The 21,546-nt window shown below is 39.9% G+C and overlaps 22 non-coding genes across 22 annotated transcripts; all 22 read left to right on the top strand.

Moving 5' to 3' along the window:
- The first annotated feature begins 735 nt into the window (after positions 1-735).
- Positions 736-808, top strand: TRNAA-AGC (transfer RNA alanine (anticodon AGC)). Its single transcript has one exon. It is a non-coding gene; the product is annotated as a tRNA-Ala (tRNA).
- Positions 809-2,836: 2,028 nt separating this feature from the next.
- On the top strand, positions 2,837-2,909 carry TRNAA-AGC (transfer RNA alanine (anticodon AGC)). Its single transcript has one exon. It is a non-coding gene; the product is annotated as a tRNA-Ala (tRNA).
- Positions 2,910-3,484: 575 nt separating this feature from the next.
- Positions 3,485-3,557, top strand: TRNAT-CGU (transfer RNA threonine (anticodon CGU)). Its single transcript has one exon. It is a non-coding gene; the product is annotated as a tRNA-Thr (tRNA).
- Positions 3,558-3,887: 330 nt separating this feature from the next.
- On the top strand, positions 3,888-3,960 carry TRNAA-AGC (transfer RNA alanine (anticodon AGC)). Its single transcript has one exon. It is a non-coding gene; the product is annotated as a tRNA-Ala (tRNA).
- A 966-nt stretch (positions 3,961-4,926) lies between these two features.
- On the top strand, positions 4,927-4,999 carry TRNAA-AGC (transfer RNA alanine (anticodon AGC)). The gene has a single exon. It is a non-coding gene; the product is annotated as a tRNA-Ala (tRNA).
- A 977-nt stretch (positions 5,000-5,976) lies between these two features.
- Positions 5,977-6,049, top strand: TRNAA-AGC (transfer RNA alanine (anticodon AGC)). The gene has a single exon. It is a non-coding gene; the product is annotated as a tRNA-Ala (tRNA).
- Positions 6,050-7,027: 978 nt separating this feature from the next.
- TRNAA-AGC (transfer RNA alanine (anticodon AGC)) lies at positions 7,028-7,100 on the top strand. Its single transcript has one exon. It is a non-coding gene; the product is annotated as a tRNA-Ala (tRNA).
- A 978-nt stretch (positions 7,101-8,078) lies between these two features.
- On the top strand, positions 8,079-8,151 carry TRNAA-AGC (transfer RNA alanine (anticodon AGC)). The gene has a single exon. It is a non-coding gene; the product is annotated as a tRNA-Ala (tRNA).
- Positions 8,152-9,127: 976 nt separating this feature from the next.
- On the top strand, positions 9,128-9,200 carry TRNAA-AGC (transfer RNA alanine (anticodon AGC)). The gene has a single exon. It is a non-coding gene; the product is annotated as a tRNA-Ala (tRNA).
- Positions 9,201-9,775: 575 nt separating this feature from the next.
- TRNAT-CGU (transfer RNA threonine (anticodon CGU)) lies at positions 9,776-9,848 on the top strand. The gene has a single exon. It is a non-coding gene; the product is annotated as a tRNA-Thr (tRNA).
- A 330-nt stretch (positions 9,849-10,178) lies between these two features.
- TRNAA-AGC (transfer RNA alanine (anticodon AGC)) lies at positions 10,179-10,251 on the top strand. The gene has a single exon. It is a non-coding gene; the product is annotated as a tRNA-Ala (tRNA).
- Positions 10,252-13,318: 3,067 nt separating this feature from the next.
- TRNAA-AGC (transfer RNA alanine (anticodon AGC)) lies at positions 13,319-13,391 on the top strand. Its single transcript has one exon. It is a non-coding gene; the product is annotated as a tRNA-Ala (tRNA).
- A 977-nt stretch (positions 13,392-14,368) lies between these two features.
- Positions 14,369-14,441, top strand: TRNAA-AGC (transfer RNA alanine (anticodon AGC)). Its single transcript has one exon. It is a non-coding gene; the product is annotated as a tRNA-Ala (tRNA).
- A 575-nt stretch (positions 14,442-15,016) lies between these two features.
- Positions 15,017-15,089, top strand: TRNAT-CGU (transfer RNA threonine (anticodon CGU)). Its single transcript has one exon. It is a non-coding gene; the product is annotated as a tRNA-Thr (tRNA).
- A 330-nt stretch (positions 15,090-15,419) lies between these two features.
- Positions 15,420-15,492, top strand: TRNAA-AGC (transfer RNA alanine (anticodon AGC)). The gene has a single exon. It is a non-coding gene; the product is annotated as a tRNA-Ala (tRNA).
- Positions 15,493-16,458: 966 nt separating this feature from the next.
- Positions 16,459-16,531, top strand: TRNAA-AGC (transfer RNA alanine (anticodon AGC)). The gene has a single exon. It is a non-coding gene; the product is annotated as a tRNA-Ala (tRNA).
- A 978-nt stretch (positions 16,532-17,509) lies between these two features.
- Positions 17,510-17,582, top strand: TRNAA-AGC (transfer RNA alanine (anticodon AGC)). Its single transcript has one exon. It is a non-coding gene; the product is annotated as a tRNA-Ala (tRNA).
- A 977-nt stretch (positions 17,583-18,559) lies between these two features.
- On the top strand, positions 18,560-18,632 carry TRNAA-AGC (transfer RNA alanine (anticodon AGC)). The gene has a single exon. It is a non-coding gene; the product is annotated as a tRNA-Ala (tRNA).
- Positions 18,633-19,207: 575 nt separating this feature from the next.
- On the top strand, positions 19,208-19,280 carry TRNAT-CGU (transfer RNA threonine (anticodon CGU)). Its single transcript has one exon. It is a non-coding gene; the product is annotated as a tRNA-Thr (tRNA).
- Positions 19,281-19,610: 330 nt separating this feature from the next.
- TRNAA-AGC (transfer RNA alanine (anticodon AGC)) lies at positions 19,611-19,683 on the top strand. Its single transcript has one exon. It is a non-coding gene; the product is annotated as a tRNA-Ala (tRNA).
- A 977-nt stretch (positions 19,684-20,660) lies between these two features.
- On the top strand, positions 20,661-20,733 carry TRNAA-AGC (transfer RNA alanine (anticodon AGC)). The gene has a single exon. It is a non-coding gene; the product is annotated as a tRNA-Ala (tRNA).
- Positions 20,734-21,308: 575 nt separating this feature from the next.
- On the top strand, positions 21,309-21,381 carry TRNAT-CGU (transfer RNA threonine (anticodon CGU)). The gene has a single exon. It is a non-coding gene; the product is annotated as a tRNA-Thr (tRNA).
- Positions 21,382-21,546: the final 165 nt, after the last annotated feature.

The following is a 21,546-nucleotide window of genomic DNA, read 5'->3' as shown; positions in this document are numbered from 1 at the left end:
ACACTCTGTCCTCTGAAGGATGTATAAATCTGGCTTTCCTTGCAAAACAAGAGTAGAGGAATATCCAGGATTTGATTTTTTTCACAAAAAGGGATTGGTCTGCATACTGTCTTAAGGAGGGAGCCGGGCTAGCTCAGTCGGTAGAGCATGAGACTCTTAATCTCAGGGTCGTGGGTTCGAGCCCCACGTTGGGCGAAAATGAGTAATTTTTGCTGGACTCTCATAATCTGGTGATTATTCTTGCATTAGACATGCAATAACTCCCAAAAATTGTCCAGGACTGGATTTCCTTCATAAAAAATGATTAGTCTGCATACCATCTTGAAGTGGCAGCCCGGCTAACTCAGTCGGTAGAGCATGAGACTTTTAATCTCAGGGTCGTGGGTTCGAGCTCCACGTTGGGCGAAAATGAGTAATTTTTGCTGGACTCTCATAATCTGGTGATTATTCTTGCATTAGACATGCAATAACTATCAAAAATGGTATCTCCCTTGGTTTCTCATTGGTGGGAAATTTAACTTCAAGATTAGGTAGGTTATGAGTCTAGATGAACACACCACAATATCACTCATATTCGAGTAGTAAACAGGCCAACCTGAACTGTAAAACATCCCATAAGTGGAGGTAAGGCATAAGTTAGGAGTGAACTGAACACTGTTATGGGCAATTGGACTTCAAATAAAGTGTGGAAGGCAGTGAGGTTACTTTTTTCATGTTATGCAGATTAAACACACAGGGGAATTAGCTCAAATGGTAGAGCGCTCGCTTAGCATGCGAGAGGTAGCGGGATCGATGCCCGCATTCTCCATTATAAAATTTGCATACATTTTATTTTTAACTTGTCATTGCCCATGGTCATTGCAGAGTAAGAACAGAAAAATCACAGATGGCTTTCAAATATGGTCTCATTATAACAACTAAAGTGGTTTAATCAAAAGGGATCAGATATTCTTTAGCATGTGAGAGGAATTTGAATTCTTATGCAATCTCAAAATGAAGTTCTCACAACTTCCATTTTCATTTTCTCTTATTTTTTTTGACACTCTGTCCTCTGAAGGATGTATAAATCTGGCTTTCCTTGCAAAACAAGAGTAGAGGAATATCCAGGATTTGATTTTTTTCACAAAAAGGGATTGGTCTGCATACTATCTTAAGGAGGGAGCCCGGCTAGCTCAGTCGGTAGAGCATGAGACTCTTAATCTCAGGGTCGTGGGTTCGAGCCCCACGTTGGGCGAAAACGAGTAATTTTTGCCTGAATATTGCATTGACTCTCATAATATGGAGATTAATCTTGCATTAGACCTGCAATAACTCCCAAAAATTGTCCAGGAATGGATTTCCTTCATAAAAAATGATTAGTCTGCATACCATCTTGAAGTGGGAGCCTGGCTAGCTCAGTCGGTAGAGCATGAGACTCTTAATCTCAGGGTCGTGGGTTCGATCCCCACTTCGGGCGAAAATGAGTAATTTTTGCTGGACTCTCATAATCTGGTGATTATTCTTGCATTAGACATGCAATAACTATCAAAAATGGTATCTCCCTTGGTTTCTCATTGGTGGGAAATTTAACTTCAAGATTAGGTAGGGTATGAGTCTAGATGAACACACCACAATATCACTCATATTCGAGTAGTAAACAGGCCAACCTGAACTGTAAAACATCCCATAAGTGGAAGTAAGGCATAAGTTAGGAGTGAACTGAACACTGTTATGGGCAATTGGACTGCAAATAAAGTGTGGAAGGCAGTGAGGTTACTTTTTTCATGTTATGCAGATTAAACACACAGGGGAATTAGCTCAAATGGTAGAGCGCTCGCTTAGCAAGCGAGCGGTAGCGGGATCGATGCCCGCATTCTCCATTATAAAATTTGCATACATTTTATTTTTAACTTGTCATTGCCCATGGTCATTGCAGAGTAAGAACAGAAAAATCACAGATGGCTTTAAAATATGGTCTCATTATAACAACTAAAGTGGTTTAATAAAAAGGGTTCAGGTATTCTTTAGCATGTGAGAGGAATTTGAATTCTTATGCAATCTCAAAATGAAGTTCTCACAACTTCCGTTTTCATTTTCTCTTATTTTTTTTGACACTCTGTCCTCTGAAGGATGTATAAATCTGGCTTTCCTTGCAAAACAAGAGTAGAGGAATATCCAGGATTTGATTTTTTTCACAAAAAGGGATTGGTCTGCATACTGTCTTAAGGAGGGAGCCCGGCTAGCTCAGTCGGTAGAGCATGAGACTCTTAATCTCAGGGTCGTGGGTTCGAGCCCCACGTTGGGCGAAAACGAGTAATTTTTGCCTGAATATTGCATTGACTCTCATAATATGGAGATTAATCTTGCATTAGACCTGCAATAACTCCCAAAAATTGTCCAGGACTGGATTTCCTTCATAAAAATGATTAGTCTGCATACCATCTTGAAGTGGCAGCCCGGCTAGCTCAGTCGGTAGAGCATGAGACTTTTAATCTCAGGGTCGTGGGTTCGAGCTCCACGTTGGGCGAAAATGAGTAATTTTTGCTGGACTCTCATAATCTGGTGATTATTCTTGCATTAGACATGCAATAACTATCAAAAATGGTATCTCCCTTGGTTTCTCATTGGTGGGAAATTTAACTTCAAGATTAGGTAGGGTATGAGTCTAGATGAACACACCAAAATATCACTCATATTCGAGTAGTAAACAGGCCAACCTGAACTGTAAAACATCCCATAAGTGGAGGTAAGGCATAAGTTAGGAGTGAACTGAACACTGTTATGGGCAATTGGACTTCAAATAAAGTGTGGAAGGCAGTGAGGTTACTTTTTTCATGTTATGCAGATTAAACACACAGGGGAATTAGCTCAAATGGTAGAGCGCTCGCTTAGCATGCGAGAGGTAGCGGGATCGATGCCCGCATTCTCCATTATAAAATTTGCATACATTTTATTTTTAACTTGTCATTGCCCATGGTCATTGCAGAGTAAGAACAGAAAAATCACAGATGGCTTTAAAATATGGTCTCATTATAACAACTAAAGTGGTTTAATCAAAAGGGTTCAGATATTCTTTAGCATGTGAGAGGAATTTGAATTCTTATGCAATCTCAAAATGAAGTTCTCACAACTTCCATTTTCATTTTCTCTTATTTTTTTTGACACTCTGTCCTCTGAAGGATGTATAAATCTGGCTTTCCTTGCAAAACAAGAGTAGAGGAATATCCAGGATTTGATTTTTTTCACAAAAAGGGATTGGTCTGCATACTGTCTTAAGGAGGGAGCCCGGCTAGCTCAGTCGGTAGAGCATGAGACTCTTAATCTCAGGGTCGTGGGTTCGAGCCCCACGTTGGGCGAAAACGAGTAATTTTTGCCTGAATATTGCATTGACTCTCATAATATGGAGATTAATCTTGCATTAGACCTGCAATAACTCCCAAAAATTGTCCAGGACTGGATTTCCTTCATAAAAAATGATTAGTCTGCATACCATCTTGAAGTGGGAGCCTGGCTAGCTCAGTCGGTAGAGCATGAGACTCGTAATCTCAGGGTCGTGGGTTTGAGCCCCACGTCGGGCGAAAATGAGAAATTTTTGCTGGACTCTCATATTCTGGTGATTATTCTTGCATTAGACATGCAATAACTATCAAAAATGGTATCTCCCTTGGTTTCTCATTGGTGGGAAATTTAACTTCAAGATTAGGTAGGGTATGAGTCTAGATGAACACACCACAATATCACTCATATTCGAGTAGTAAACAGGCCAACCTGAACTGTAAAACATCCCATAAGTGGAGGTAAGGCATAAGTTAGGAGTGAACTGAACACTGTTATGGGCAATTGGACTGCAAATAAAGTGTGGAACTCAGTAAGGTTACTTTTTTCATGTTATGCAGATTAAACACACAGGGGAATTAGCTCAAATGGTAGAGCGCTCGCTTAGCATGCGAGAGGTAGCGGGATCGATGCCCGCATTCTCCATTATAAAATTTGCATACATTTTATTTTTAACTTGTCATTGCCCATGGTCATTGCAGAGTAAGAACAGAAAAATCACAGATGGCTTTCAAATATGGTCTCATTATAACAACTAAAGTGGTTTAATAAAAAGGGTTCAGGTATTCTTTAGCATGTGAGAGGAATTTGAATTCTTATGCAATCTCAAAATGAAGTTCTCACAACTTCCGTTTTCATTTTCTCTTATTTTTTTTGACACTCTGTCCTCTGAAGGATGTATAAATCTGGCTTTCCTTGCAAAACAAGAGTAGAGGAATATCCAGGATTTGATTTTTTTCACAAAAAGGGATTGGTCTGCATACTGTCTTAAGGAGGGAGCCGGGCTAGCTCAGTCGGTAGAGCATGAGACTCTTAATCTCAGGGTCGTGGGTTCGAGCCCCACGTTGGGCGAAAATGAGTAATTTTTGCTGGACTCTCATAATCTGGTGATTATTCTTGCATTAGACATGCAATAACTCCCAAAAATTGTCCAGGACTGGATTTCCTTCATAAAAAATGATTAGTCTGCATACCATCTTGAAGTGGCAGCCCGGCTAACTCAGTCGGTAGAGCATGAGACTTTTAATCTCAGGGTCGTGGGTTCGAGCTCCACGTTGGGCGAAAATGAGTAATTTTTGCTGGACTCTCATAATCTGGTGATTATTCTTGCATTAGACATGCAATAACTATCAAAAATGGTATCTCCCTTGGTTTCTCATTGGTGGGAAATTTAACTTCAAGATTAGGTAGGTTATGAGTCTAGATGAACACACCACAATATCACTCATATTCGAGTAGTAAACAGGCCAACCTGAACTGTAAAACATCCCATAGGTGGAGGTAAGGCATAAGTTAGGAGTGAACTGAACACTGTTATGGGCAATTGGACTTCAAATAAAGTGTGGAAGGCAGTGAGGTTACTTTTTTCATGTTATGCAGATTAAACACACAGGGGAATTAGCTCAAATGGTAGAGCGCTCGCTTAGCATGCGAGAGGTAGCGGGATCGATGCCCGCATTCTCCATTATAAAATTTGCATACATTTTATTTTTAACTTGTCATTGCCCATGGTCATTGCAGAGTAAGAACAGAAAAATCACAGATGGCTTTCAAATATGGTCTCATTATAACAACTAAAGTGGTTTAATCAAAAGGGATCAGATATTCTTTAGCATGTGAGAGGAATTTGAATTCTTATGCAATCTCAAAATGAAGTTCTCACAACTTCCATTTTCATTTTCTCTTATTTTTTTTGACACTCTGTCCTCTGAAGGATGTATAAATCTGGCTTTCCTTGCAAAACAAGAGTAGAGGAATATCCAGGATTTGATTTTTTTCACAAAAAGGGATTGGTCTGCATACTGTCTTAAGGAGGGAGCCCGGCTAGCTCAGTCGGTAGAGCATGAGACTCTTAATCTCAGGGTCGTGGGTTCGAGCCCCACGTTGGGCGAAAACGAGTAATTTTTGCCTGAATATTGCATTGACTCTCATAATATGGAGATTAATCTTGCATTAGACCTGCAATAACTCCCAAAAATTGTCCAGGACTGGATTTCCTTCATAAAAATGATTAGTCTGCATACCATCTTGAAGTGGCAGCCCGGCTAGCTCAGTCGGTAGAGCATGAGACTTTTAATCTCAGGGTCGTGGGTTCGAGCTCCACGTTGGGCGAAAATGAGTAATTTTTGCTGGACTCTCATAATCTGGTGATTATTCTTGCATTAGACATGCAATAACTATCAAAAATGGTATCTCCCTTGGTTTCTCATTGGTGGGAAATTTAACTTCAAGATTAGGTAGGGTATGAGTCTAGATGAACACACCACAATATCACTCATATTCGAGTAGTAAACAGGCCAACCTGAACTGTAAAACATCCCATAAGTGGAGGTAAGGCATAAGTTAGGAGTGAACTGAACTCTGTTATGGGCAATTGGACTTCAAATAAAGTGTGGAAGGCAGTGAGGTTACTTTTTTCATGTTATGCAGATTAAACACACAGGGGAATTAGCTCAAATGGTAGAGCGCTCGCTTAGCATGCGAGAGGTAGCGGGATCGATGCCCGCATTCTCCATTATAAAATTTGCATACATTTTATTTTTAACTTGTCATTGCCCATGGTCATTGCAGAGTAAGAACAGAAAAATCACAGATGGCTTTCAAATATGGTCTCATTATAACAACTAAAGTGGTTTAATCAAAAGGGTTCAGATATTCTTTAGCATGTGAGAGGAATTTGAATTCTTATGCAATCTCAAAATGAAGTTCTCACAACTTCCATTTTCATTTTCTCTTATTTTTTTTGACACTCTGTCCTCTGAAGGATGTATAAATCTGGCTTTCCTTGCAAAACAAGAGTAGAGGAATATCCAGGATTTGATTTTTTTCACAAAAAGGGATTGGTCTGCATACTATCTTAAGGAGGGAGCCCGGCTAGCTCAGTCGGTAGAGCATGAGACTCTTAATCTCAGGGTCGTGGGTTCGAGCCCCACGTTGGGCGAAAACGAGTAATTTTTGCCTGAATATTGCATTGACTCTCATAATATGGAGATTAATCTTGCATTAGACCTGCAATAACTCCCAAAAATTGTCCAGGAATGGATTTCCTTCATAAAAAATGATTAGTCTGCATACCATCTTGAAGTGGGAGCCTGGCTAGCTCAGTCGGTAGAGCATGAGACTCTTAATCTCAGGGTCGTGGGTTCGATCCCCACTTCGGGCGAAAATGAGTAATTTTTGCTGGACTCTCATAATCTGGTGATTATTCTTGCATTAGACATGCAATAACTATCAAAAATGGTATCTCCCTTGGTTTCTCATTGGTGGGAAATTTAACTTCAAGATTAGGTAGGGTATGAGTCTAGATGAACACACCACAATATCACTCATATTCGAGTAGTAAACAGGCCAACCTGAACTGTAAAACATCCCATAAGTGGAGGTAAGGCATAAGTTAGGAGTGAACTGAACACTGTTATGGGCAATTGGACTGCAAATAAAGTGTGGAAGGCAGTGAGGTTACTTTTTTCATGTTATGCAGATTAAACACACAGGGGAATTAGCTCAAATGGTAGAGCGCTCGCTTAGCATGCGAGAGGTAGCGGGATCGATGCCCGCATTCTCCATTATAAAATTTGCATACATTTTATTTTTAACTTGTCATTGCCCATGGTCATTGCAGAGTAAGAACAGAAAAATCACAGATGGCTTTCAAATATGGTCTCATTATAACAACTAAAGTGGTTTAATCAAAAGGGTTCAGATATTCTTTAGCATGTGAGAGGAATTTGAATTCTTATGCAATCTCAAAATGAAGTTCTCACAACTTCCATTTTCATTTTCTCTTATTTTTTTTGACACTCTGTCCTCTGAAGGATGTATAAATCTGGCTTTCCTTGCAAAACAAGAGTAGAGGAATATCCAGGATTTGATTTTTTTCACAAAAAGGGATTGGTCTGCATACTATCTTAAGGAGGGAGCCCGGCTAGCTCAGTCGGTAGAGCATGAGACTCTTAATCTCAGGGTCGTGGGTTCGAGCCCCACGTTGGGCGAAAACGAGTAATTTTTGCCTGAATATTGCATTGACTCTCATAATATGGAGATTAATCTTGCATTAGACCTGCAATAACTCCCAAAAATTGTCCAGGAATGGATTTCCTTCATAAAAAATGATTAGTCTGCATACCATCTAGAAGTGGGAGCCTGGCTAGCTCAGTCGGTAGAGCATGAGACTCTTAATCTCAGGGTCGTGGGTTCGATCCCCACTTCGGGCGAAAATGAGTAATTTTTGCTGGACTCTCATAATCTGGTGATTATTCTTGCATTAGACATGCAATAACTATCAAAAATGGTATCTCCCTTGGTTTCTCATTGGTGGGAAATTTAACTTCAAGATTAGGTAGGGTATGAGTCTAGATGAACACACCACAATATCACTCATATTCGAGTAGTAAACAGGCCAACCTGAACTGTAAAACATCCCATAAGTGGAGGTAAGGCATAAGTTAGGAGTGAACTGAACACTGTTATGGGCAATTGGACTGCAAATAAAGTGTGGAAGGCAGTGAGGTTACTTTTTTCATGTTATGCAGATTAAACACACAGGGGAATTAGCTCAAATGGTAGAGCGCTCGCTTAGCATGCGAGAGGTAGCGGGATCGATGCCCGCATTCTCCATTATAAAATTTGCATACATTTTATTTTTAACTTGTCATTGCCAAGGTCATTGCAGAGTAAGAACAGAAAAATCACAGATGGCTTTCAAATATGGTCTCATTATAACAACTAAAGTGGTTTAATAAAAAGGGTTCAGGTATTCTTTAGCATGTGAGAGGAATTTGAATTCTTATGCAATCTCAAAATGAAGTTCTCACAACTTCCATTTTCATTTTCTCTTATTTTTTTTGACACTCTGTCCTCTGAAGGATGTATAAATCTGGCTTTCCTTGCAAAACAAGAGTAGAGGAATATCCAGGATTTGATTTTTTTCACAAAAAGGGATTGGTCTGCATACTGTCTTAAGGAGGGAGCCCGGCTAGCTCAGTCGGTAGAGCATGAGACTCTTAATCTCAGGGTCGTGGGTTCGAGCCCCACGTTGGGCGAAAACGAGTAATTTTTGCCTGAATATTGCATTGACTCTCATAATATGGAGATTAATCTTGCATTAGACCTGCAATAACTCCCAAAAATTGTCCAGGACTGGATTTCCTTCATAAAAATGATTAGTCTGCATACCATCTTGAAGTGGCAGCCCGGCTAGCTCAGTCGGTAGAGCATGAGACTTTTAATCTCAGGGTCGTGGGTTCAAGCTCCACGTTGGGCGAAAATGAGTAATTTTTGCTGGACTCTCATAATCTGGTGATTATTCTTGCATTAGACATGCAATAACTATCAAAAATGGTATCTCCCTTGGTTTCTCATTGGTGGGAAATTTAACTTCAAGATTAGGTAGGGTATGAGTCTAGATGAACACACCACAATATCACTCATATTCGAGTAGTAAACAGGCCAACCTGAACTGTAAAACATCCCATAAGTGGAGGTAAGGCATAAGTTAGGAGTGAACTGAACTCTGTTATGGGCAATTGGACTTCAAATAAAGTGTGGAAGGCAGTGAGGTTACTTTTTTCATGTTATGCAGATTAAACACACAGGGGAATTAGCTCAAATGGTAGAGCGCTCGCTTAGCATGCGAGAGGTAGCGGGATCGATACCCGCATTCTCCATTATAAAATTTGCATACATTTTATTTTTAACTTGTCATTGCCCATGGTCATTGCAGAGTAAGAACAGAAAAATCACAGATGGCTTTCAAATATGGTCTCATTATAACAACTAAAGTGGTTTAATCAAAAGGGTTCAGATATTCTTTAGCATGTGAGAGGAATTTGAATTCTTATGCAATCTCAAAATGAAGTTCTCACAACTTCCATTTTCATTTTCTCTTATTTTTTTTGACACTCTGTCCTCTGAAGGATGTATAAATCTGGCTTTCCTTGCAAAACAAGAGTAGAGGAATATCCAGGATTTGATTTTTTTCACAAAAAGGGATTGGTCTGCATACTGTCTTAAGGAGGGAGCCCGGCTAGCTCAGTCGGTAGAGCATGAGACTCTTAATCTCAGGGTCGTGGGTTCGAGCCCCACGTTGGGCGAAAACGAGTAATTTTTGCCTGAATATTGCATTGACTCTCATAATATGGAGATTAATCTTGCATTAGACCTGCAATAACTCCCAAAAATTGTCCAGGACTGGATTTCCTTCATAAAAAATGATTAGTCTGCATACCATCTTGAAGTGGGAGCCTGGCTAGCTCAGTCGGTAGAGCATGAGACTCGTAATCTCAGGGTCGTGGGTTTGAGCCCCATGTCGGGCGAAAATGAGAAATTTTTGCTGGACTCTCATATTCTGGTGATTATTCTTGCATTAGACATGCAATAACTATCAAAAATGGTATCTCCCTTGGTTTCTCATTGGTGGGAAATTTAACTTCAAGATTAGGTAGGGTATGAGTCTAGATGAACACACCACAATATCACTCATATTCGAGTAGTAAACAGGCCAACCTGAACTGTAAAACATCCCATAAGTGGAGGTAAGGCATAAGTTAGGAGTGAACTGAACACTGTTATGGGCAATTGGACTGCAAATAAAGTGTGGAACTCAGTAAGGTTACTTTTTTCATGTTATGCAGATTAAACACACAGGGGAATTAGCTCAAATGGTAGAGCGCTCGCTTAGCATGCGAGAGGTAGCGGGATCGATGCCCGCATTCTCCATTATAAAATTTGCATACATTTTATTTTTAACTTGTCATTGCCCATGGTCATTGCAGAGTAAGAACAGAAAAATCACAGATGGCTTTAAAATATGGTCTCATTATAACAACTAAAGTGGTTTAATAAAAAGGGTTCAGGTATTCTTTAGCATGTGAGAGGAATTTGAATTCTTATGCAATCTCAAAATGAAGTTCTCACAACTTCCGTTTTCATTTTCTCTTATTTTTTTTGACACTCTGTCCTCTGAAGGATGTATAAATCTGGCTTTCCTTGCAAAACAAGAGTAGAGGAATATCCAGGATTTGATTTTTTTCACAAAAAGGGATTGGTCTGCATACTTTCTTAAGGAGGGAGCCCGGCTAGCTCAGTCGGTAGAGCATGAGACTCTTAATCTCAGGGTCGTGGGTTCGAGCCCCACGTTGGGCGAAAACGAGTAATTTTTGCCTGAATATTGCATTGACTCTCATAATATGGAGATTAATCTTGCATTAGACCTGCAATAACTCCCAAAAATTGTCCAGGACTGGATTTCCTTCATAAAAATGATTAGTCTGCATACCATCTTGAAGTGGCAGCCCGGCTAGCTCAGTCGGTAGAGCATGAGACTTTTAATCTCAGGGTCGTGGGTTCGAGCTCCACGTTGGGCGAAAATGAGTAATTTTTGCTGGACTCTCATAATCTGGTGATTATTCTTGCATTAGACATGCAATAACTATCAAAAATGGTATCTCCCTTGGTTTCTCATTGGTGGGAAATTTAACTTCAAGATTAGGTAGGGTATGAGTCTAGATGAACACACCACAATATCACTCATATTCGAGTAGTAAACAGGCCAACCTGAACTGTAAAACATCCCATAAGTGGAGGTAAGGCATAAGTTAGGAGTGAACTGAACACTGTTATGGGCAATTGGACTGCAAATAAAGTGTGGAAGGCAGTGAGGTTACTTTTTTCATGTTATGCAAATTAAACACACAGGGGAATTAGCTCAAATGGTAGAGCGCTCGCTTAGCATGCGAGATGTAGCGGGATCGATGCCCGCATTCTCCATTATAAAATTTGCATACATTTTATTTTTAACTTGTCATTGCCCATGGTCATTGCAAAGTAAGAACAGAAAAATCACAGATGGCTTTCAAATATGGTCTCATTATAACAACTAAAGTGGTTTAATAAAAAGGGTTCAGGTATTCTTTAGCATGTGAGAGGAATTTGAATTCTTATGCAATCTCAAAATGAAGTTCTCACAACTTCCGTTTTCATTTTCTCTTATTTTTTTTGACACTCTGTCCTCTGAAGGATGTATAAATCTGGCTTTCCTTGCAAAACAAGAGTAGAGGAATATCCAGGATTTGATTTTTTTCACAAAAAGGGATTGGTCTGCATACTGTCTTAAGGAGGGAGCCGGGCTAGCTCAGTCGGTAGAGCATGAGACTCTTAATCTCAGGGTCGTGGGTTCGAGCCCCACGTTGGGCGAAAATGAGTAATTTTTGCTGGACTCTCATAATCTGGTGATTATTCTTGCATTAGACATGCAATAACTCCCAAAAATTGTCCAGGACTGGATTTCCTTCATAAAAAATGATTAGTCTGCATACCATCTTGAAGTGGCAGCCCGGCTAACTCAGTCGGTAGAGCATGAGACTTTTAATCTCAGGGTCGTGGGTTCGAGCTCCACGTTGGGCGAAAATGAGTAATTTTTGCTGGACTCTCATAATCTGGTGATTATTCTTGCATTAGACATGCAATAACTATCAAAAATGGTATCTCCCTTGGTTTCTCATTGGTGGGAAATTTAACTTCAAGATTAGGTAGGTTATGAGTCTAGATGAACACACCACAATATCACTCATATTCGAGTAGTAAACAGGCCAACCTGAACTGTAAAACATCCCATAAGTGGAGGTAAGGCATAAGTTAGGAGTGAACTGAACACTGTTATGGGCAATTGGACTTCAAATAAAGTGTGGAAGGCAGTGAGGTTACTTTTTTCATGTTATGCAGATTAAACACACAGGGGAATTAGCTCAAATGGTAGAGCGCTCGCTTAGCATGAGAGAGGTAGCGGGATCGATGCCCGCATTCTCCATTATAAAATTTGCATACATTTTATTTTTAACTTGTCATTGCCCATGGTCATTGCAGAGTAAGAACAGAAAAATCACAGATGGCTTTCAAATATGGTCTCATTATAACAACTAAAGTGGTTTAATCAAAAGGGATCAGATATTCTTTAGCATGTGAGAGGAATTTGAATTCTTATGCAATCTCAAAATGAAGTTCTCACAACTTCCATTTTCATTTTCTCTTATTTTTTTTGACACTCTGTCCTCTGAAGGATGTATAAATCTGGCTTTCCTTGCAAAACAAGAGTAGAGGAATATCCAGGATTTGATTTTTTTCACAAAAAGGGATTGGTCTGCATACTATCTTAAGGAGGGAGCCCGGCTAGCTCAGTCGGTAGAGCATGAGACTCTTAATCTCAGGGTCGTGGGTTCGAGCCCCACGTTGGGCGAAAACGAGTAATTTTTGCCTGAATATTGCATTGACTCTCATAATATGGAGATTAATCTTGCATTAGACCTGCAATAACTCCCAAAAATTGTCCAGGAATGGATTTCCTTCATAAAAAATGATTAGTCTGCATACCATCTTGAAGTGGGAGCCTGGCTAGCTCAGTCGGTAGAGCATGAGACTCTTAATCTCAGGGTCGTGGGTTCGATCCCCACTTCGGGCGAAAATGAGTAATTTTTGCTGGACTCTCATAATCTGGTGATTATTCTTGCATTAGACATGCAATAACTATCAAAAATGGTATCTCCCTTGGTTTCTCATTGGTGGGAAATTTAACTTCAAGATTAGGTAGGGTATGAGTCTAGATGAACACACCACAATATCACTCATATTCGAGTAGTAAACAGGCCAACCTGAACTGTAAAACATCCCATAAGTGGAGGTAAGGCATAAGTTAGGAGTGAACTGAACACTGTTATGGGCAATTGGACTGCAAATAAAGTGTGGAAGGCAGTGAGGTTACTTTTTTCATGTTATGCAGATTAAACACACAGGGGAATTAGCTCAAATGGTAGAGCGCTCGCTTAGCAAGCGAGAGGTAGCGGGATCGATGCCCGCATTCTCCATTATAACATTTGCATACATTTTATTTTTAACTTGTCATTGCCCATGGTCATTGCAGAGTAAGAACAGAAAAATCACAGATGGCTTTAAAATATGGTCTCATTATAACAACTAAAGTGGTTTAATAAAAAGGGTTCAGGTATTCTTTAGCATGTGAGAGGAATTTGAATTCTTATGCAATCTCAAAATGAAGTTCTCACAACTTCCGTTTTCATTTTCTCTTATTTTTTTTGACACTCTGTCCTCTGAAGGATGTATAAATCTGGCTTTCCTTGCAAAACAAGAGTAGAGGAATATCCAGGATTTGATTTTTTTCACAAAAAGGGATTGGTCTGCATACTGTCTTAAGGAGGGAGCCCGGCTAGCTCAGTCGGTAGAGCATGAGACTCTTAATCTCAGGGTCGTGGGTTCGAGCCCCACGTTGGGCGAAAACGAGTAATTTTTGCCTGAATATTGCATTGACTCTCATAATATGGAGATTAATCTTGCATTAGACCTGCAATAACTCCCAAAAATTGTCCAGGACTGGATTTCCTTCATAAAAATGATTAGTCTGCATACCATCTTGAAGTGGCAGCCCGGCTAGCTCAGTCGGTAGAGCATGAGACTTTTAATCTCAGGGTCGTGGGTTCGAGCTCCACGTTGGGCGAAAATGAGTAATTTTTGCTGGACTCTCATAATCTGGTGATTATTCTTGCATTAGACATGCAATAACTATCAAAAATGGTATCTCCCTTGGTTTCTCATTGGTGGGAAATTTAACTTCAAGATTAGGTAGGGTATGAGTCTAGATGAACACACCACAATATCACTCATATTCGAGTAGTAAACAGGCCAACCTGAACTGTAAAACATCCCATAAGTGGAGGTAAGGCATAAGTTAGGAGTGAACTGAACACTGTTATGGGCAATTGGACTTCAAATAAAGTGTGGAAGGCAGTGAGGTTACTTTTTTCATGTTATGCAGATTAAACACACAGGGGAATTAGCTCAAATGGTAGAGCGCTCGCTTAGCATGCGAGAGGTAGCGGGATCGATGCCCGCATTCTCCATTATAAAATTTGCATACATTTTATTTTTAACTTGTCATTGCCCATGGTCATTGCAGAGTAAGAACAGAAAAATCACAGATGGCTTTAAAATATGGTCTCATTATAACAACTAAAGTGGTTTAATCAAAAGGGTTCAGATATTCTTTAGCATGTGAGAGGAATTTGAATTCTTATGCAATCTCAAAATGAAGTTCTCACAACTTCCATTTTCATTTTCTCTTATTTTTTTTGACACTCTGTCCTCTGAAGGATGTATAAATCTGGCTTTCCTTGCAAAACAAGAGTAGAGGAATATCCAGGATTTGATTTTTTTCACAAAAAGGGATTGGTCTGCATACTGTCTTAAGGAGGGAGCCCGGCTAGCTCAGTCGGTAGAGCATGAGACTCTTAATCTCAGGGTCGTGGGTTCGAGCCCCACGTTGGGCGAAAACGAGTAATTTTTGCCTGAATATTGCATTGACTCTCATAATATGGAGATTAATCTTGCATTAGACCTGCAATAACTCCCAAAAATTGTCCAGGACTGGATTTCCTTCATAAAAAATGATTAGTCTGCATACCATCTTGAAGTGGGAGCCTGGCTAGCTCAGTCGGTAGAGCATGAGACTCGTAATCTCAGGGTCGTGGGTTTGAGCCCCACGTCGGGCGAAAATGAGAAATTTTTGCTGGACTCTCATATTCTGGTGATTATTCTTGCATTAGACATGCAATAACTATCAAAAATGGTATCTCCCTTGGTTTCTCATTGGTGGGAAATTTAACTTCAAGATTAGGTAGGGTATGAGTCTAGATGAACACACCACAATATCACTCATATTCGAGTAGTAAACAGGCCAACCTGAACTGTAAAACATCCCATAAGTGGAGGTAAGGCATAAGTTAGGAGTGAACTGAACACTGTTATGGGCAATTGGACTGCAAATAAAGTGTGGAACTCAGTAAGGTTACTTTTTTCATGTTATGCAGATTAAACACACAGGGGAATTAGCTCAAATGGTAGAGCGCTCGCTTAGCATGCGAGAGGTAGCGGGATCGATGCCCGCATTCTCCATTATAAAATTTGCATACATTTTATTTTTAACTTGTCATTGCCCATGGTCATTGCAGAGTAAGAACAGAAAAATCACAGATGGCTTTAAAATATGGTCTCATTATAACAACTAAAGTGGTTTAATAAAAAGGGTTCAGGTATTCTTTAGCATGTGAGAGGAATTTGAATTCTTATGCAATCTCAAAATGAAGTTCTCACAACTTCCGTTTTCATTTTCTCTTATTTTTTTTGACACTCTGTCCTCTGAAGGATGTATAAATCTGGCTTTCCTTGCAAAACAAGAGTAGAGGAATATCCAGGATTTGATTTTTTTCACAAAAAGGGATTGGTCTGCATACTGTCTTAAGGAGGGAGCCGGGCTAGCTCAGTCGGTAGAGCATGAGACTCTTAATCTCGGGGTCGTGGGTTCGAGCCCCACGTTGGGCGAAAATGAGTAATTTTTGCTGGACTCTCATAATCTGGTGATTATTCTTGCATTAGACATGCAATAACTCCCAAAAATTGTCCAGGACTGGATTTCCTTCATAAAAAATGATTAGTCTGCATACCATCTTGAAGTGGCAGCCCGGCTAACTCAGTCGGTAGAGCATGAGACTTTTAATCTCAGGGTCGTGGGTTCGAGCTCCACGTTGGGCGAAAATGAGTAATTTTTGCTGGACTCTCATAATCTGGTGATTATTCTTGCATTAGACATGCAATAACTATCAAAAATGGTATCTCCCTTGGTTTCTCATTGGTGGGAAATTTAACTTCAAGATTAGGTAGGTTATGAGTCTAGATGAACACACCACAATATCACTCATATTCGAGTAGTAAACAGGCCAACCTGAACTGTAAAACATCCCATAAGTGGAGGTAAGGCATAAGTTAGGAGTGAACTGAACACTGTTATGGGCAATTGGACTTCAAATAAAGTGTGGAAGGCAGTGAGGTTACTTTTTTCATGTTATGCAGATTAAACACACAGGGGAATTAGCTCAAATGGTAGAGCGCTCGCTTAGCATGCGAGAGGTAGCGGGATCGATGCCCGCATTCTCCATTATAAAATTTGCATACATTTTATTTTTAACTTGTCATTGCCCATGGTCATTGCAGAGTAAGAACAGAAAAATCACAGATGGCTTTCAAATATGGTCTCATTATAACAACTAAAGTGGTTTAATCAAAAGGGATCAGATATTCTTTAGCATGTGAGAGGAATTTGAATTCTTATGCAATCTCAAAATGAAGTTCTCACAACTTCCATTTTCATTTTCTCTTATTTTTTTTGACACTCTGTCCTCTGAAGGATGTATAAATCTGGCTTTCCTTGCAAAACAAGAGTAGAGGAATATCCAGGATTTGATTTTTTTCACAAAAAGGGATTGGTCTGCATACTATCTTAAGGAGGGAGCCCGGCTAGCTCAGTCGGTAGAGCATGAGACTCTTAATCTCAGGGTCGTGGGTTCGAGCCCCACGTTGGGCGAAAACGAGTAATTTTTGCCTGAATATTGCATTGACTCTCATAATATGGAGATTAATCTTGCATTAGACCTGCAATACCTCCCAAAAATTGTCCAGGAATGGATTTCCTTCATAAAAAATGATTAGTCTGCATACCATCTTGAAGTGGGAGCCTGGCTAGCTCAGTCGGTAGAGCATGAGACTCTTAATCTCAGGGTCGTGGGTTCGATCCCCACTTCGGGCGAAAATGAGTAATTTTTGCTGGACTCTCATAATCTGGTGATTATTCTTGCATTAGACATGCAATAACTATCAAAAATGGTATCTCCCTTGGTTTCTCATTGGTGGGAAATTTAACTTCAAGATTAGGTAGGGTATGAGTCTAGATGAACACACCACAATATCACTCATATTCGAGTAGTAAACAGGCCAACCTGAACTGTAAAACATCCCATAAGTGGAGGTAAGGCATAAGTTAGGAGTGAACTGAACACTGTTATGGGCAATTGGACTGCAAATAAAGTGTGGAAGGCAGTGAGGTTACTTTTTTCATGTTATGCAGATTAAACACACAGGGGAATTAGCTCAAATGGTAGAGCGCTCGCTTAGCAAGCGAGAGGTAGCGGGATCGATGCCCGCATTCTCCATTATAAAATTTGCATACATTTTATTTTTAACTTGTCATTGCCCATGGTCATTGCAGAGTAAGAACAGAAAAATCACAGATGGCTTTAAAATATGGTCTCATTATAACAACTAAAGTGGTTTAATAAAAAGGGTTCAGGTATTCTTTAGCATGTGAGAGGAATTTGAATTCTTATGCAATCTCAAAATGAAGTTCTCACAACTTCCGTTTTCATTTTCTCTTATTTTTTTTGACACTCTGTCCTCTGAAGGATGTATAAATCTGGCTTTCCTTGCAAAACAAGAGTAGAGGAATATCCAGGATTTGATTTTTTTCACAAAAAGGGATTGGTCTGCATACTGTCTTAAGGAGGGAGCCCGGCTAGCTCAGTCGGTAGAGCATGAGACTCTTAATCTCAGGGTCGTGGGTTCGAGCCCCACGTTGGGCGAAAACGAGTAATTTTTGCCTGAATATTGCATTGACTCTCATAATATGGAGATTAATCTTGCATTAGACCTGCAATAACTCCCAAAAATTGTCCAGGACTGGATTTCCTTCATAAAAATGATTAGTCTGCATACCATCTTGAAGTGGCAGCCCGGCTAGCTCAGTCGGTAGAGCATGAGACTTTTAATCTCAGGGTCGTGGGTTCGAGCTCCACGTTGGGCGAAAATGAGTAATTTTTGCTGGACTCTCATAATCTGGTGATTATTCTTGCATTAGACATGCAATAACTATCAAAAATGGTATCTCCCTTGGTTTCTCATTGGTGGGAAATTTAACTTCAAGATTAGGTAGGGTATGAGTCTAGATGAACACACCACAATATCACTCATATTCGAGTAGTAAACAGGCCAACCTGAACTGTAAAACATCCCATAAGTGGAGGTAAGGCATAAGTTAGGAGTGAACTGAACACTGTTATGGGCAATTGGACTTCAAATAAAGTGTGGAAGGCAGTGAGGTTACTTTTTTCATGTTATGCAGATTAAACACACAGGGGAATTAGCTCAAATGGTAGAGCGCTCGCTTAGCATGCGAGAGGTAGCGGGATCGATGCCCGCATTCTCCATTATAAAATTTGCATACATTTTATTTTTAACTTGTCATTGCCCATGGTCATTGCAGAGTAAGAACAGAAAAATCACAGATGGCTTTAAAATATGGTCTCATTATAACAACTAAAGTGGTTTAATCAAAAGGGTTCAGATATTCTTTAGCATGTGAGAGGAATTTGAATTCTTATGCAATCTCAAAATGAAGTTCTCACAACTTCCATTTTCATTTTCTCTTATTTTTTTTGACACTCTGTCCTCTGAAGGATGTATAAATCTGGCTTTCCTTGCAAAACAAGAGTAGAGGAATATCCAGGATTTGATTTTTTTCACAAAAAGGGATTGGTCTGCATACTGTCTTAAGGAGGGAGCCCGGCTAGCTCAGTCGGTAGAGCATGAGACTCTTAATCTCAGGGTCGTGGGTTCGAGCCCCACGTTGGGCGAAAACGAGTAATTTTTGCCTGAATATTGCATTGACTCTCATAATATGGAGATTAATCTTGCATTAGACCTGCAATAACTCCCAAAAATTGTCCAGGACTGGATTTCCTTCATAAAAAATGATTAGTCTGCATACCATCTTGAAGTGGGAGCCTGGCTAGCTCAGTCGGTAGAGCATGAGACTCGTAATCTCAGGGTCGTGGGTTTGAGCCCCACGTCGGGCGAAAATGAGAAATTTTTGCTGGACTCTCATATTCTGGTGATTATTCTTGCATTAGACATGCAATAACTATCAAAAATGGTATCTCCCTTGGTTTCTCATTGGTGGGAAATTTAACTTCAAGATTAGGTAGGGTATGAGTCTAGATGAACACACCACAATATCACTCATATTCGAGTAGTAAACAGGCCAACCTGAACTGTAAAACATCCCATAAGTGGAGGTAAGGCATAAGTTAGGAGTGAACTGAACACTGTTATGGGCAATTGGACTGCAAATAAAGTGTGGAACTCAGTAAGGTTACTTTTTTCATGTTATGCAGATTAAACACACAGGGGAATTAGCTCAAATGGTAGAGCGCTCGCTTAGCATGCGAGAGGTAGCGGGATCGATGCCCGCATTCTCCATTATAAAATTTGCATACATTTTATTTTTAACTTGTCATTGCCCATGGTCATTGCAGAGTAAGAACAGAAAAATCACAGATGGCTTTAAAATATGGTCTCATTATAACAACTAAAGTGGTTTAATAAAAAGGGTTCAGGTATTCTTTAGCATGTGAGAGGAATTTGAATTCTTATGCAATCTCAAAATGAAGTTCTCACAACTTCCGTTTTCATTTTCTCTTATTTTTTTTGACACTCTGTCCTCTGAAGGATGTATAAATCTGGCTTTCCTTGCAAAACAAGAGTAGAGGAATATCCAGGATTTGATTTTTTTCACAAAAAGGGATTGGTCTGCATACTGTCTTAAGGAGGGAGCCGGGCTAGCTCAGTCGGTAGAGCATGAGACTCTTAATCTCAGGGTCGTGGGTTCGAGCCCCACGTTGGGCGAAAACGAGTAATTTTTGCCTGAATATTGCATTGACTCTCATAATATGGAGATTAATCTTGCATTAGACCTGCAATAACTCCCAAAAATTGTCCAGGACTGGATTTCCTTCATAAAAATGATTAGTCTGCATACCATCTTGAAGTGGCAGCCCGGCTAGCTCAGTCGGTAGAGCATGAGACTTTTAATCTCAGGGTCGTGGGTTCGAGCTCCACGTTGGGCGAAAATGAGTAATTTTTGCTGGACTCTCATAATCTGGTGATTATTCTTGCATTAGACATGCAATAACTATCAAAAATGGTATCTCCCTTGGTTTCTCATTGGTGGGAAATTTAACTTCAAGATTAGGTAGGGTATGAGTCTAGATGAACACACCACAATATCACTCATATTCGAGTAGTAAACAGGCCAACCTGAACTGTAAAACATCCCATAAGTGGAGGTAAGGCATAAGTTAGGAGTGAACTGAACTCTGTTATGGGCAATTGGACTTCAAATAAAGTGTGGAAGGCAGTGAGGTTACTTTTTTCATGTTATGCAGATTAAACACACAGGGGAATTAGCTCAAATGGTAGAGCGCTCGCTTAGCATGCGAGAGGTAGCGGGATCGATGCCCGCATTCTCCATTATAAAATTTGCATACATTTTATTTTTAACTTGTCATTGCCCATGGTCATTGCAGAGTAAGAACAGAAAAATCACAGATGGCTTTCAAATATGGTCTCATTATAACAACTAAAGTGGTTTAATCAAAAGGGTTCAGATATTCTTTAGCATGTGAGAGGAATTTGAATTCTTATGCAATCTCAAAATGAAGTTCTCACAACTTCCATTTTCATTTTCTCTTATTTTTTTTGACACTCTGTCCTCTGAAGGATGTATAAATCTGGCTTTCCTTGCAAAACAAGAGTAGAGGAATATCCAGGATTTGATTTTTTTCACAAAAAGGGATTGGTCTGCATACTGTCTTAAGGAGGGAGCCCGGCTAGCTCAGTCGGTAGAGCATGAGACTCTTAATCTCAGGGTCGTGGGTTCGAGCCCCACGTTGGGCGAAAACGAGTAATTTTTGCCTGAATATTGCATTGACTCTCATAATATGGAGATTAATCTTGCATTAGACCTGCAATAACTCCCAAAAATTGTCCAGGAATGGATTTCCTTCATAAAAAATGATTAGTCTGCATACCATCTTGAAGTGGGAGCCTGGCTAGCTCAGTCGGTAGAGCATGAGACTCGTAATCTCAGGGTCGTGGGTTCGAGCCCCACGTCGGGCGAAAATGAGAAATTTTTGCTGGACTCTCATATTCTGGTGATTATTCTTGCATTAGATATGCAATAACTATCAAAAATGGTATCTCCCTTGGTTTCTCATTGGTGGGAAATTTAACTTCAAGATTAGGTAGGGTATGAGTCTAGATGAACACACCACAATACCACTC

The sequence above is a fragment of the Lissotriton vulgaris genome, chromosome 1_1 (assembly GCF_964263255.1).
Source record: "Lissotriton vulgaris chromosome 1_1, aLisVul1.2, whole genome shotgun sequence".
Classification (NCBI taxonomy): Eukaryota; Metazoa; Chordata; class Amphibia; order Caudata; family Salamandridae; genus Lissotriton; species Lissotriton vulgaris.
This window is presented reverse-complemented; position numbering and strand designations above follow the sequence as displayed.